Genomic DNA, 12,276 nt, shown 5'->3' on the forward strand with positions numbered 1-12,276 from the left:
GGCATTTGTTCAAGTGCCTCGGCAAAAGGTAATATAATGTGAAGTTTTCGAAAAATATCTAGAAACTTCAAAAATTATTTGTCAAGTGTCTTCTTTTGAAGTCGCTAAGGATATGGAATCTTGATGTGGTGCTCATAACTCACTGGTGACTGATTCTTGTCAAGGTCTTCAATAACCTCTTCTTCTACCTTACCCTCATTCTCAACTTCAACTTTTGGTGCAGGTATAGACTTCTTGACTGGCTCTTCCAACTTCTTCCCACTCCTCAAAGAGATTGCATTGCACTGCTCTTTAGGATTCACCTCTGTATTACTTGGCAAATTTCCTTGAGGCCTACTTTGTAACATATTTTCCAATTGACCAACTTGCATCTCAAGATTCCTGATGGATGAGCGAGTTTCTGTCATAAACTGAGTTTGAGTGTTGGTGAGAGTCAATAATGCAGCTTGCAATTCATTAGGCCTTTCAGGTGGAGCTTGATTCATTAACTATTGAGGCCTAGGCTGTTGTGATGAAGAGCCTTGATGCATTGGTGGCTGAGGCATATTATTCTAAAATTGACCCTGAAACTGAGGTTGCTGGCCCTGATTATTCCTCCAAGAAAAATTAGGATGATTTCGCCACCCGGGATTGTAAGTATTGGCGAATGGATTATTTACTGGCCTCTGAAAGTTTCCCACCGCTTGAACCTGAGCTTGATCCATCGGAATGTTATTATTAATATTGGTAGGACACTGATAAAAAAAGTGAGGACCACCACAGATTTCACACCTGGCTGCCATTTGAACCGCATTAGTAGATACAGTGCTCTATTGTAACTGTTTTGTCAAGGAGGCTACTTGTGCTGTTAGAGCAGTGATTGCATCCAGCTCATGCACCCCAGCTACCTTTCTAACTCCTGATGATCTTTCCTCAGACCACTGATGATTATTGGTGGCCATGTCCTCCAGCAGCTCATAAGCACCAGTTGCACTCTTGCTCATAAAAGTACCACCCGCTGTAGCATCAATAATAGTTCTAGTTGTAGGACATAAACCATTGTAAAAATTATGTACTAGCATCCACTGTTCAATGCCATGATGAGGACATATTCTCAAGAGTTCCTTAAACCGTTCCCAAGCTTCATACAATGACTCTCCATCATTCTGGCAAAAGTTATTGATCTCTCCCCTCAATTTAGCAGCTTTGGACGGAGGGAAGAATTTTGACAGAAACTTCTGAGCTAGATCTTGCCAGGTGAAAATAGAGTTTGGTTGCAACGAGTTCAGCCAACTTTTAGCTCTGTCCCTCAGAGAAAATGGGAAAAGCCTAAGTTTAATTGCATCATCACTCACCCCATTGTATCTGAAGGTTCCACACAACTCCAGAAAATTAGACAAATGGGTGTGAGGATCTTCAGAAGGCAACCCATTAAATTGCACAAAGGATTGCACCATTTGTAGAATAGCTTGCTTGATTTCAAAGTTGTTGGCCTCTACAGTTGGTGGGCGTATACTGTTTTGTACTCCCGTCAGAGTGGGCAGTACATAGTCTCTCAGGCTCCTCTCAGCATTGTTCTGAGCCTGACCCCCTTGTACAATTCCAGGAATTAAAACATTCCTGCCATGCCCTTCATTCTGTGCCATCTTCACAGATTTCTGGGCCTCCCTCTTGTTCTTTCTGATTTGCTTGCAAGACTTTTCAATCTCAGGATTTAAAGGAACAAGACTGTCTGATCCTCTTCTGCCACGCATATACCAAAATTCACCTGAGATAGACAAATTAAGCAACCAAATAGATTAGAAACAAGAGAAATTAAAATCAAATTAGAATAAAAATTAATTAGACTGATATTGATAAATATTTTCAATCCCCGGCAACGGCGCCAAAAACTTGTTGCGATATTTTTGCTATGCAAGTGCACACAGTTGCAATTTGTAATAAAATGGTAAAAACCAAGTATCATCCTCAAGGATTGATTTATCAATTACCATTCAATTAATTTCTCTTTCTATTTGATCAATTAAAATTTGTTGATTTTTGTAAATACAGCAAGAGAAACTATGAAGTGCAGAAACAATAATTGAAAATTAAATGGAATAACAACTAATAGTAAAATCTTTGATAATTAATCACTGAAGAAACAATTAGGATATTTAATCTCATCAACTATCCTCCCTACTATTCCCTAATGCAAAGTATGAGTTCTTCTTCTTTTTACCTAATTCAATTAACAAGGTTATACAGCAGCCTATCATCATACTATGAATTATAAACTCAACCTAGGTGACAATTTCCTATATTTCTATGGTAAATTGAACCACAAAGGTAGCATTAATCTTGACAACTTAATAAATAGTTACACAATTAATTCAGATACTTTCGTTCCAAATTAGAATTATGTCCAATATAACCACAGCAGATTTAAATCTCACTTCTCAGATTTTGATTTAAAAACATATATATATGACTAAAGATGGCCAATCAATAATCAGTCTATAAGAACAGGTTATATGGAATTGAAAAATATTGAAGAAGAAAAGAATTGAAATTGCATTAGTTCATAATAGGGATTCAAGTGATTCAATTAAACATCCTAAATAGAAAATTAGTTCATAATCATAATGCTAATCACAACAAAAATTAAAGATAACATTAGAAAGTAGAAGAAAAACATGTAAAAATACTCCAAGCCTTCAGCCTTCAAGCCAGAATCTCTCCCCAGTCCGTACGTCCCTTTCTTTTGTGTTTTTCGCCTTATAAAACCTAGGATTCGATTTTTAAAAGAGGCGGGCCGCGGCTCTACATGCACCATGCCGCGGCTCGTGTCTAAATTCCAGGGCGAAAGGTTCTCTCCATGCCGCGGCCCTAATCAGCCATGCCGCAGCCCGTGTTGCCGAATTCTAGGTTGATGCCCATCTATGCCACGACCCTCTCTAGCCATGCCGCGGCCCGAGGATCTCCTTCAAAACAGTGGTTCTGTTTCACCACCTAGCCGCGGCTCTACTTTGCTCATGCCGTGGATCTTAAGGGATTTCTCAATTTTTAAAGTTTTCTTCCCAAAAATTCATCAACACTTCCAAATTATGTTGAGATTCATTCTTTCTCAAAATATGTAGAAAAACTTGGTTATTTCTTCCCTTTCTTTGACATTTTCCTCCAAGTGCTCAATTCTTCCTGATATTCACAAAGACAAACAAACAAAGCATAAACCCGCACTAAATGAAAGAAAAACAAAATAAAAGACTACTTAAAACATCACCTAAACATGACAAAAACTAAACTCAACAGCCATTTATATGAATGGTATGCATGCTTGAGTAGGGTTATTACTGCTAGGCATGTTTATTATGATATGGAAATATGTTATTCACTGCTTATGAACATGTTTAAGCTTCACTACAACAATTTTTACTCTTAATGACTCTCTATGATGACTTACACCAATGGTGTAAGTCATTAAAAAGTTATTGTTGATGACTACCTAGGAAAGTCATTAAAAGTGGCGTGAGACATTAATTTAGAAATATGAATATAAAATTATTTATTTATAAAATATCAGACATGTATGAGCATCTAACGTCTCCCCTGGGAAGACGTGCCAAACTTCTAACGTCTTCCCTGGGAAGACGTGCCACATGGGACGTCTTCCCAGGGAAGACATTAGATGTCTGACCTAATATATACTCAGTCTTTCCTTCTTTTTCCCTGAGCACACGAACCAGATGCAGAGAAGGGCGATTTTCTGGGCCATTTTTTTTTACAATTTCGACCGATTTTAGGCTATAAAATCTCATTTGAGGTATGTTTTTACTATTTATAAGTGTTGTATAATAATTAGGATAATTTTCATGCTTATTTTCTCTAGTTATTAAGGGATTTATATTGGGATTTTAGGGTTTATGAGTTGCGGCTTTGGGTAATTTTTGGCTCAACAAAGTGGATTTAAAGCATATTTGAGGTAGGATTTCAAGATTAAACAATGTATTATAGTTAGAACAGTAGAAAAAATTATTTTTGTGCATTTTTGTATATGATTTGTGAGTTTTATTAGAAATATTAGTTTAAAGTATGAAAAATAATTTTTATGTATATTTGAGATACTATTTTGTTTAATTTTAAGATGATACCACATTATTTACTATTTTTAAATTTTTATTACTATTTAATTCGAAAATTATACATTTTTTAATTAATTTTTAATGTTTGTTAAGTAAATATATGTAGATATGTTTTGTTAAAATGTATTTAATAACTTTGTCTAAAATAAGAAAAATAATTTAATTTTAATTTTACATACAAAATAGTAATTCAAGTTTATATGTTTATAAAAAAATTTAATTTATATTATTATTTAAATAAAAAATTATATATATTTATAATATTTGTAAACATTTAAGTAGGCTATTTATAAATAGTTATGTTTTTTTTATTGATTTAGTAATCTTTTATTAATTAATTAAATTAAATTTTTAAGTTGTGGTTTTAACGGAGATTTTTATGAGATTTTTGCCTCAAATTTTTTTTTTTCAAGCACACATTTGAAGTTTTTAAGTTTCTAAAATTCCAATAATAAGTTATTGTTAATCTAATTATTTAGTGAAGTTTGTTTAGTAATCTTTTATTTATTAATTAATTTAGTTTTGTAGGTTGTGAATTTAATAGCAAAGTGCGCGCATTGCAAAGTGGTAGCAATGATTATTAATTGCAAGTGGTACATGCATTATCTTATTTCTTGTTTTAGTATTATTAAACTTTTGTTATAGGGGTTTGAATATCTTAAATATTCACCCATAGTGAAGTAGGTTCTGAGATTAAAATTGTGTGTTTCGGTGATAACAAAAGGTTGAGAACTATGTGGTTTAGTGAAGTGGGTTCTGGAAAATTTGTTTGTGTGCTGCGAAGCTATAAGGAAGAAACATATTGTGTGTTGTTTGAATTGTTTAACTTGTTGTTCACAGATGGTTACATCACTATTATAGGGAAAATGCTCCTCGATTTTGTCTAGAATTATGTATTCTGTTATTATATTTGTATTGTGTTGTGCTTATTTGATTAGATTGACAGATGGTTAGGTTACTAATATATGGGAAATGCTACCCAATTTTTCGTATGCTTATATAGTTTCTTTTGTTTAATTTTTCATAGATATAAGAAAGGATATGGATAGAAAATGGATGTCAGCGAATAGGTTATCCGTGGAAGATAAAAACGGGGTCAACCTTTGTCTGACCAGTCTACCAAAACCTCCTGAGATTCAGAATAATATAGAAATTGTGCAACCTAAAGTAAGTAACTACGACTTCAATTATTTTAAAAATCTATAGTTGAATTTTACTAATATTCTTTATATTAAATATTTTTATTTAAATGTTAGTGTCCACACCAACTAGACAATGTGGCATTTGGATATTATGTGATGAGGATGTTGAAGGATTACATTGAACATCCACGACCTGGACGTTACTTGAAGAGAGAGGTATGTATATATATTTATAAAAAGTTTACGGTTTATTTATTATTGAGTATATATAACCAAATAATAATAATTAAATAATATATTTTACTTTGTATTTTTTGTAGCTAAACACTACGCCACACCAACTAGACAATGTGGCATTTGGATATTATGTGATGAGGATGTTGAAGGATTACATTGAACGTCCACGACCTGGACGTTACTTGAAGAAAGAGGTATGTATATATATTTATAAAAAGTTTACGGTTTATTTATTACTGAGTATATATAACCAAATAATAATAATTAAATAATATATTTTACTTTGTATTTTTTGTAGCTAAACACTATGCCATATACGGCAACACAGATTAATGATATGCGACAATAGTGGGCGAACGATATGCTACCGATAGTTCAATGTCATCGTCCCAAAAAATAGGTTTTTGTTGTTTACTTTTTCTATCTTACTATATGTCTAGCTAGCTAGTGTAACATTTGTTGATTTTGTATGTGTAACAAAAAATATTACTTTTTTGTATATTTAGCTAGCTAAAACATATTATATACACATTTCAGTTTTATTAATGAAAATTCACAATTTAAATTTGCATGTAATTTAGATTTTTTAATTAATATATTTAATTTCATTTCACAAAAAGTATATATTTAAGTATATTGATTAATATACTAAAAATAAATATTTAATTAATTATTAATTGTTTAAAACACAAAAACCAATGATGACTCGGGATAAGAGACATTGAATATATACAATGTCTTTTATGGGGAGACGTTGTAGGGTACCTTTAGATGGCTCCTCCAACAACGTCTCCCCTGGGGGGAGACATTAAATGTCTACAATGTCTTCCTCATGTAGCCATTAAATGTCTATTTTGTTGTAGTGTTTTCTTGTTGGGCTTTGGCTCGTGGGTGCTACGTGGTGCAGGTAAAGGGAAAGGAAAGCAGGATTAGTCATGAGTTAGAGAGCTTAGGTGGTGATGTGTACATATGCGACCGCTTGACCACCACAGCCAAGGTTTCTCAGAAGAACTAGGGTGTAACCCTATTTTTTCCGCTTAGGTCGGCGGATTGTAACTTTTGAATTGTAATGTCCTTTTTTGAACTGTAAATAACTTTGTAAACTTTATTATGGGATCCCATGTACAGTTTAATGTTTTAATGAAACATCCATTCATTTTAACCAAAAATTTTAACCCTGGACCAGTAATCACACTTAGATGCACATTTATGACCTAATGACTTGTTTAGCGAGTTGAGCACTATTTAAAATACACAATGTAACGGTCTTGGCTAACCAGGGCGTTACACCTTTGCATCCAGGCAATGCAACGTCTCCAAGGAAGCGACGCATCACCACCTCCTCTAACTTGTGACCCCTCCAATGGGCCTAAAATTTCTCCAAATGCTACCAAACTTTTTGAGGATCCTTAGAACCTCCATGTATCACTTTGGACCCAAAAACACAATTTTAAGTGCCTACAATTGAAACTCAAATTTTGACATATACACTATGTGAAATTCACTAAGTGTTTTATACTTAGCATGTATAACAACACTTATCATTTGTATTTAACTAATCATAACATTCCCCCACTTGTTTAAATACAATCCTCAACATTTAGCTCAAACAGTTTTGATGCCTAAAGTAAAGTGCCTTTTGACTTGAATTTTACCTTAGTGAAAATACCACAAAGTCTTATCGAATTCATTGGTAGCTTAAAATCTTGAACCAAATATTCCTTATGATAAAACCAGTGATACCTCACACACCTCCACTAGATCTTTTGTTTTCCCACTTTCTCGCTTACCACTCATATGTCCATATGCTCATCCTTTCATGAACTTTCCAGGGAGAAACTCCAACTCCCATGAGAGGCGGCACCACCTCTAAGTTCACATAGGTGAAGTTCTTACAACATCTTTGCTACCTTTAAAGATGCTTGTTGCACTCAACTGAACTTCATTAAAAGCTCTTAGCTTAACCCTTACTCGGTAGCAACAAACATTAATCATCTTGGATGGAACTCACCAAAGTTTTAGTGTTGAATCCAGTCACTTATCAATGACTTGTTCTTACCCATTGAACTTTTTCCCTTGTTGTTCACAAGTTTGGAGTTGGGTTGCCATCATTGGTGAATTTATTCTTCTAGGAGTTTCAGTCCCATCCTTTTTAAAGTGGAACTTACTAACCTTCTCACAAGAGGTTTTGTAAATGGATCCACCAAGTTCTCGCTTGTCTTAACACATGAGAACGATATGATTCCATATTGGATCAATTGTCTCACATATTCATGTCTTAGAGTAATATGTGTAGACTTTCCATTGTACACGCTATTATGTGCTCTAGCAAGTGTGGATTGACTATTTGTAATGACCCAACTACTCTAGATTTTGGACCATTAACGAAAACTATACATACTAATCCTTAATAAAACTTACAAGTTAAAATACCATAACTTTATTAAGAAACTTGTAAAAATAAGAGTTAAACTTACATAAAATTTAGGTTAGGATATGGGATCCCATTGTTTGAAAAACAAAACAAAACATAATTTAAAATAAAAAGGAATTACATAACAAGTGCGGAAAAATACATGTAAAAACCATAAAAACAAAACTACATCCTCGAATCGTAACGCTCGGCTCTTGAATCCATTCGACCTCAATACACATTCTCCAAGCTTCCAAGAACCTTTCCCGCCACTAAGACTATTTTCCTGCACATATAAACAAAAAGGAATGAGCCTAATGCCCAGCAAGGAAAATCTAACACATAGTTCATATACATAAATTTCATAAGAAACATAAAAACATAACATAACACTTATATCATACACATACTATAATGGCCATTATTACTTGGGGTCCCATAGACTAAACAAGTCATATGCCTATTAGATTAGTGGGGTCCTACTAACTAAGCAGGTCATATGCCCATAATCCATTTGGGGCTTGTTAGTCATATGGGTCATATGCCCAAGCCTACAAACATACATAACATATTTCATAACATAAAAACATAAGATAACATATAAAAAAAATCATATAACATATAAATTCTATCCTATTTTCCTTACCAAAGTTACCGGGATATGAGGACAGAGTTGGGACTTTTGAACACTCCTAAAAACCATTTATGAAAGGGTGAGTCTATTGAAGAAAAAGAGATGAAAGAGATAAAGGAACTATACTATTAAAATATACTTACCAAAACCTTTTTCTCAAGAACTTAGATTTCCTAACCAAAATAAGAATAAGGTTAGAAGGCTGGTAGAAGATTATGAGAACTTAAAGAAAATAATACCAATGACTAGAGTGTGGATATACCTTGAAGACTTGTAAGACCAATCTAAACCTTGAACCGAAATGCTATAAAACCTTACTTCCCAAGTGTTTTGATAAGCTTATGATGATCAAGCTTATGATTCCCAACCCAAGTGTTTACACTCTCACACTCACCTAGCAACTTGCAGCCTCTGAACTTAGAGTAAAAGATGAATAATGGCTGGGTACTAGGTCCTATTTATAGAGTTTAGGAATGAAGAGATCTTCATTTAACTTGAATAAAAATAATGGCTTTTTAAGTGAAAATAATTTGAATTATCATTCAGCAGAGGCTGAAGACTCGTTCAAAAAGATGCTGGACTTATCAAGAGGTTGAAGGTTTGAATGGGAAATGATTTTGAAAGCTTTCAAAATATGCTGAGAGGGGCGATATGTCGCCCCCTGTAGGCGATATATCGCCTGGGCCAGTATGTCCGAGGCAGTCGTGCATCGTTTCGTGTTTTTCGTATCTTCGTGCAGCGATATATCGCCCCTATAGCTGCGATATATCAGCATACGCTGATTATTTAAACACGAAATTACACATTTTTAGCTTAATTTGAATTGAGTAAACAACCTTGACTAAGCCCTTAAACGTTTTCAAAGCTGCTGACTGACCTTAGAGTATTCAAATTTTAACCTTAATAAATTAAATCCTCAAAATACTTAATCATTATTAAACCCATACATAACATGTGCTATTTTCCTATTGGTTCTTATCTAAACCTTATAGTATAATAAATATTATCCTCAATATCAGTCATATTAGTCAAACCTTAGGTTAAAATTAATATTCTTAAACTATAGGTTAAACTTAGAAAATCTACAAGTAGTACTATGAGTGTCCAAATAAATCCCGGTCTGAACCAAAAATCCACAGTCATAAAGATAATACTATTATTACTATAATACTACTATCTAACTAGCTAAGTAAAGTTCTTGGACTCTACACTATCACAATGTATTGAAATTTTTGATACCTTATACGTGATAAAATGGATATCAAACATGAGATCCCTAAGGCACTTGGCCTCATTGTCGGTTGCCACTAGAGCTATAAACTCTACTTCCATGGTTAAGTGTGATATACAAGTTTTCTTCCTGGAGCCCCATGAGATCGCACCTCCTCCAAGAGTAAACACCTAACCAGTGGTGGAGAGATTATCTCTCACTCCCGATATTCAACTAGCGTCGAAATATCCTTCAAGTATCCTTGGAAAGTTTGTATAGTAAAGGCTATACTTGTTGGTACTCATAGGGTAACCAAGAATTCTATCAATAGCCTTCCATTGTTTGATACTTGGATTGCTAGTAAACCTACTAATTTTACTAATTGCATATGCAATATCCGCTCTTGTACAATGAGCGGCGTACATTAGGCTTCCTATTGCACTTGTATATTCCAATTGAGCCACCGCTCTTCCCTCATTCTTTTAAATCTTCATGCTTAATTCAAATGGTATATTTGCCTCTTTGATTTTGAGATGACTAAATTTGTCAAGTAATTTCTCGACATAGTGGGTTAGACTTAATACAAAACCCCCACTATTCCTTCTAACTTTGATACCTAGAATAGTATCTACCTCTCCAAGATCTTTCATTTTAAAGTCAGAAGATAGAAAGCTCTTCGTTTCTATTATTCCTCTCATATCTTAGAGTATAAGCACTTGTCCACATGGTTGTGTCAAAATCCATTTGAAACAATGATTTTATCAAACTTCGCATGCCATTGTTTTTGTGCTTGTTTCAAACCATATAACGAATTGACAAGTCTACACACTTTATGTTCATTTCCATGAAGAACAAAACCCTCCAGTTGTTCCATATAGACCTCCTCCTCGAGATTCTCATTTATGAATGTTGTTTTGACATCCAATTGGTGAACATAAAGGTTATATATAGATGATAAGGAAAATAACAATCTTATAGAAGTAGTTCTTGCTACCGGTGCATAAGTGTCAAAGTAATATATCCCCTCTTTTTGTTTGAATCCTTTTGGCTACTAATCTAGCCTTAAAGGTTTGTATGGTGCCATCGGTATGTTATTTCCTTCTAAATACTCATTTTCACCCAATTGGTTTAGACCCCTTTGGAGAATCAAAAAATTACCAATTGTGGTTCGACATAAGTGATCCATTTCATCATTAATTGCCTTCTTCCAAAAAACGGAGTCCTTTAGGGACATTGCTTCTTTGAAAGTTTTGGGATCATCCTCTATTATAAGTACTATTGGGTATTGCCTAGTGACTTCTTCATTATTACCTTCAACAATGTATAGTGTCTCTAATTGAGAACACTTCTCACTTTATCCCAAATATTTTAGCCTTTGGCTCATTCTAGGCAATTGAGGTTGCTGACCAACCATTTTAGAAGTCTCCTATTGAGGCTCTCTAGTTTGAGTTTGTTCTATAAACTTGTTGTCATCACATGACATGTTCTCAAAGAACTCAACTTCTCTTGATTCAATTATCACATTAGACTCCAAGTCTAATAATCTATAACTTTGTTATTTTGGGCATAACCCACAAATGCACATCTTATAGCCCTTGGACCAAACTTAGTCCTTTTGGGATCAGTGTTCTTGCATTACCCCCACACTTTAAGATAACCAATGTTTGGTGTTTTTTCTTTCCAATAATCATATGGATATATATATTTTGTTTTTCATGGGAATACGATTCAAAATATGACAAGCAAATTGCAAGGCTTCACCCCATAAACTAAAACTCATTTTAGAATCATCTCAAGATATGTTCTATTTTCCTTTCCGATATAACATTTTTTTGTGGAGTATAAGGGGATGTACATTCATGTATTATTCCATGCTCTTCACAAAACAACTTGAAATCATTTGAAAAATATTCACCACCCCTATCGCTTCTAAGCACTTTAATTTTCTTTTCCAATTGATTTTCAATTTCTGCTTTATATTCTTTAAACACATTAATGCTTCATCTTTATTCTTAAGAAAATATACATATGTGAGCATAGAGCAATCATCTATGAAAGTAATAAAATATCTACTTCCTCCTCTAGTCAACATTCAATTTAGTTCACATAAGTCACTATGTTTCAAATCTAACAACTTAAAGCTTCTTTCAACGCTTGAAAAAAAATTCTTTACCATCTTAGACTTAACACATAATTCACACTTACCATGCTCATCATTTTCACAATCAATCAATCCACATTTAATTGCTCTTTTAATTGTACTAAATCCTATATGTGCAAGTCTAACATGCAAAAAATTAATATAATTTGAGTCAAGCTTATAACAACAACCACAACAAGCTTTATTATTCACATTGTCAATAGAAGTACAAAGTTTAAACATGCCATCACATGCATAAACCTTTCCCACAAATACATTTCCCTTTGACAAAGTAAGCTTGCTGGAATCTATCACAACCTTGATTCCTGGTTTTCCAAGAAAATTAACACTCACAAGGTTTTTACTCATTTTCGGTACATACAAAACATTGGTGAGTAGA

General features: G+C 33.8%; 1 non-coding gene across 1 annotated transcript; it reads left to right on the plus strand.

Moving 5' to 3' along the window:
• The first annotated feature begins 1,071 nt into the window (after positions 1 to 1,071).
• On the plus strand, positions 1,072 to 1,178 carry LOC133827786 (small nucleolar RNA R71). Its single transcript, XR_009890437.1, has one exon. It is a non-coding gene; the product is annotated as a small nucleolar RNA R71 (small nucleolar RNA).
• The last annotated feature ends 11,098 nt before the right edge of the window (positions 1,179 to 12,276 follow it).

Source organism: Humulus lupulus, chromosome 3 (assembly GCF_963169125.1).
Source record: "Humulus lupulus chromosome 3, drHumLupu1.1, whole genome shotgun sequence".
NCBI lineage: Eukaryota > Viridiplantae > Streptophyta > Magnoliopsida > Rosales > Cannabaceae > Humulus > Humulus lupulus.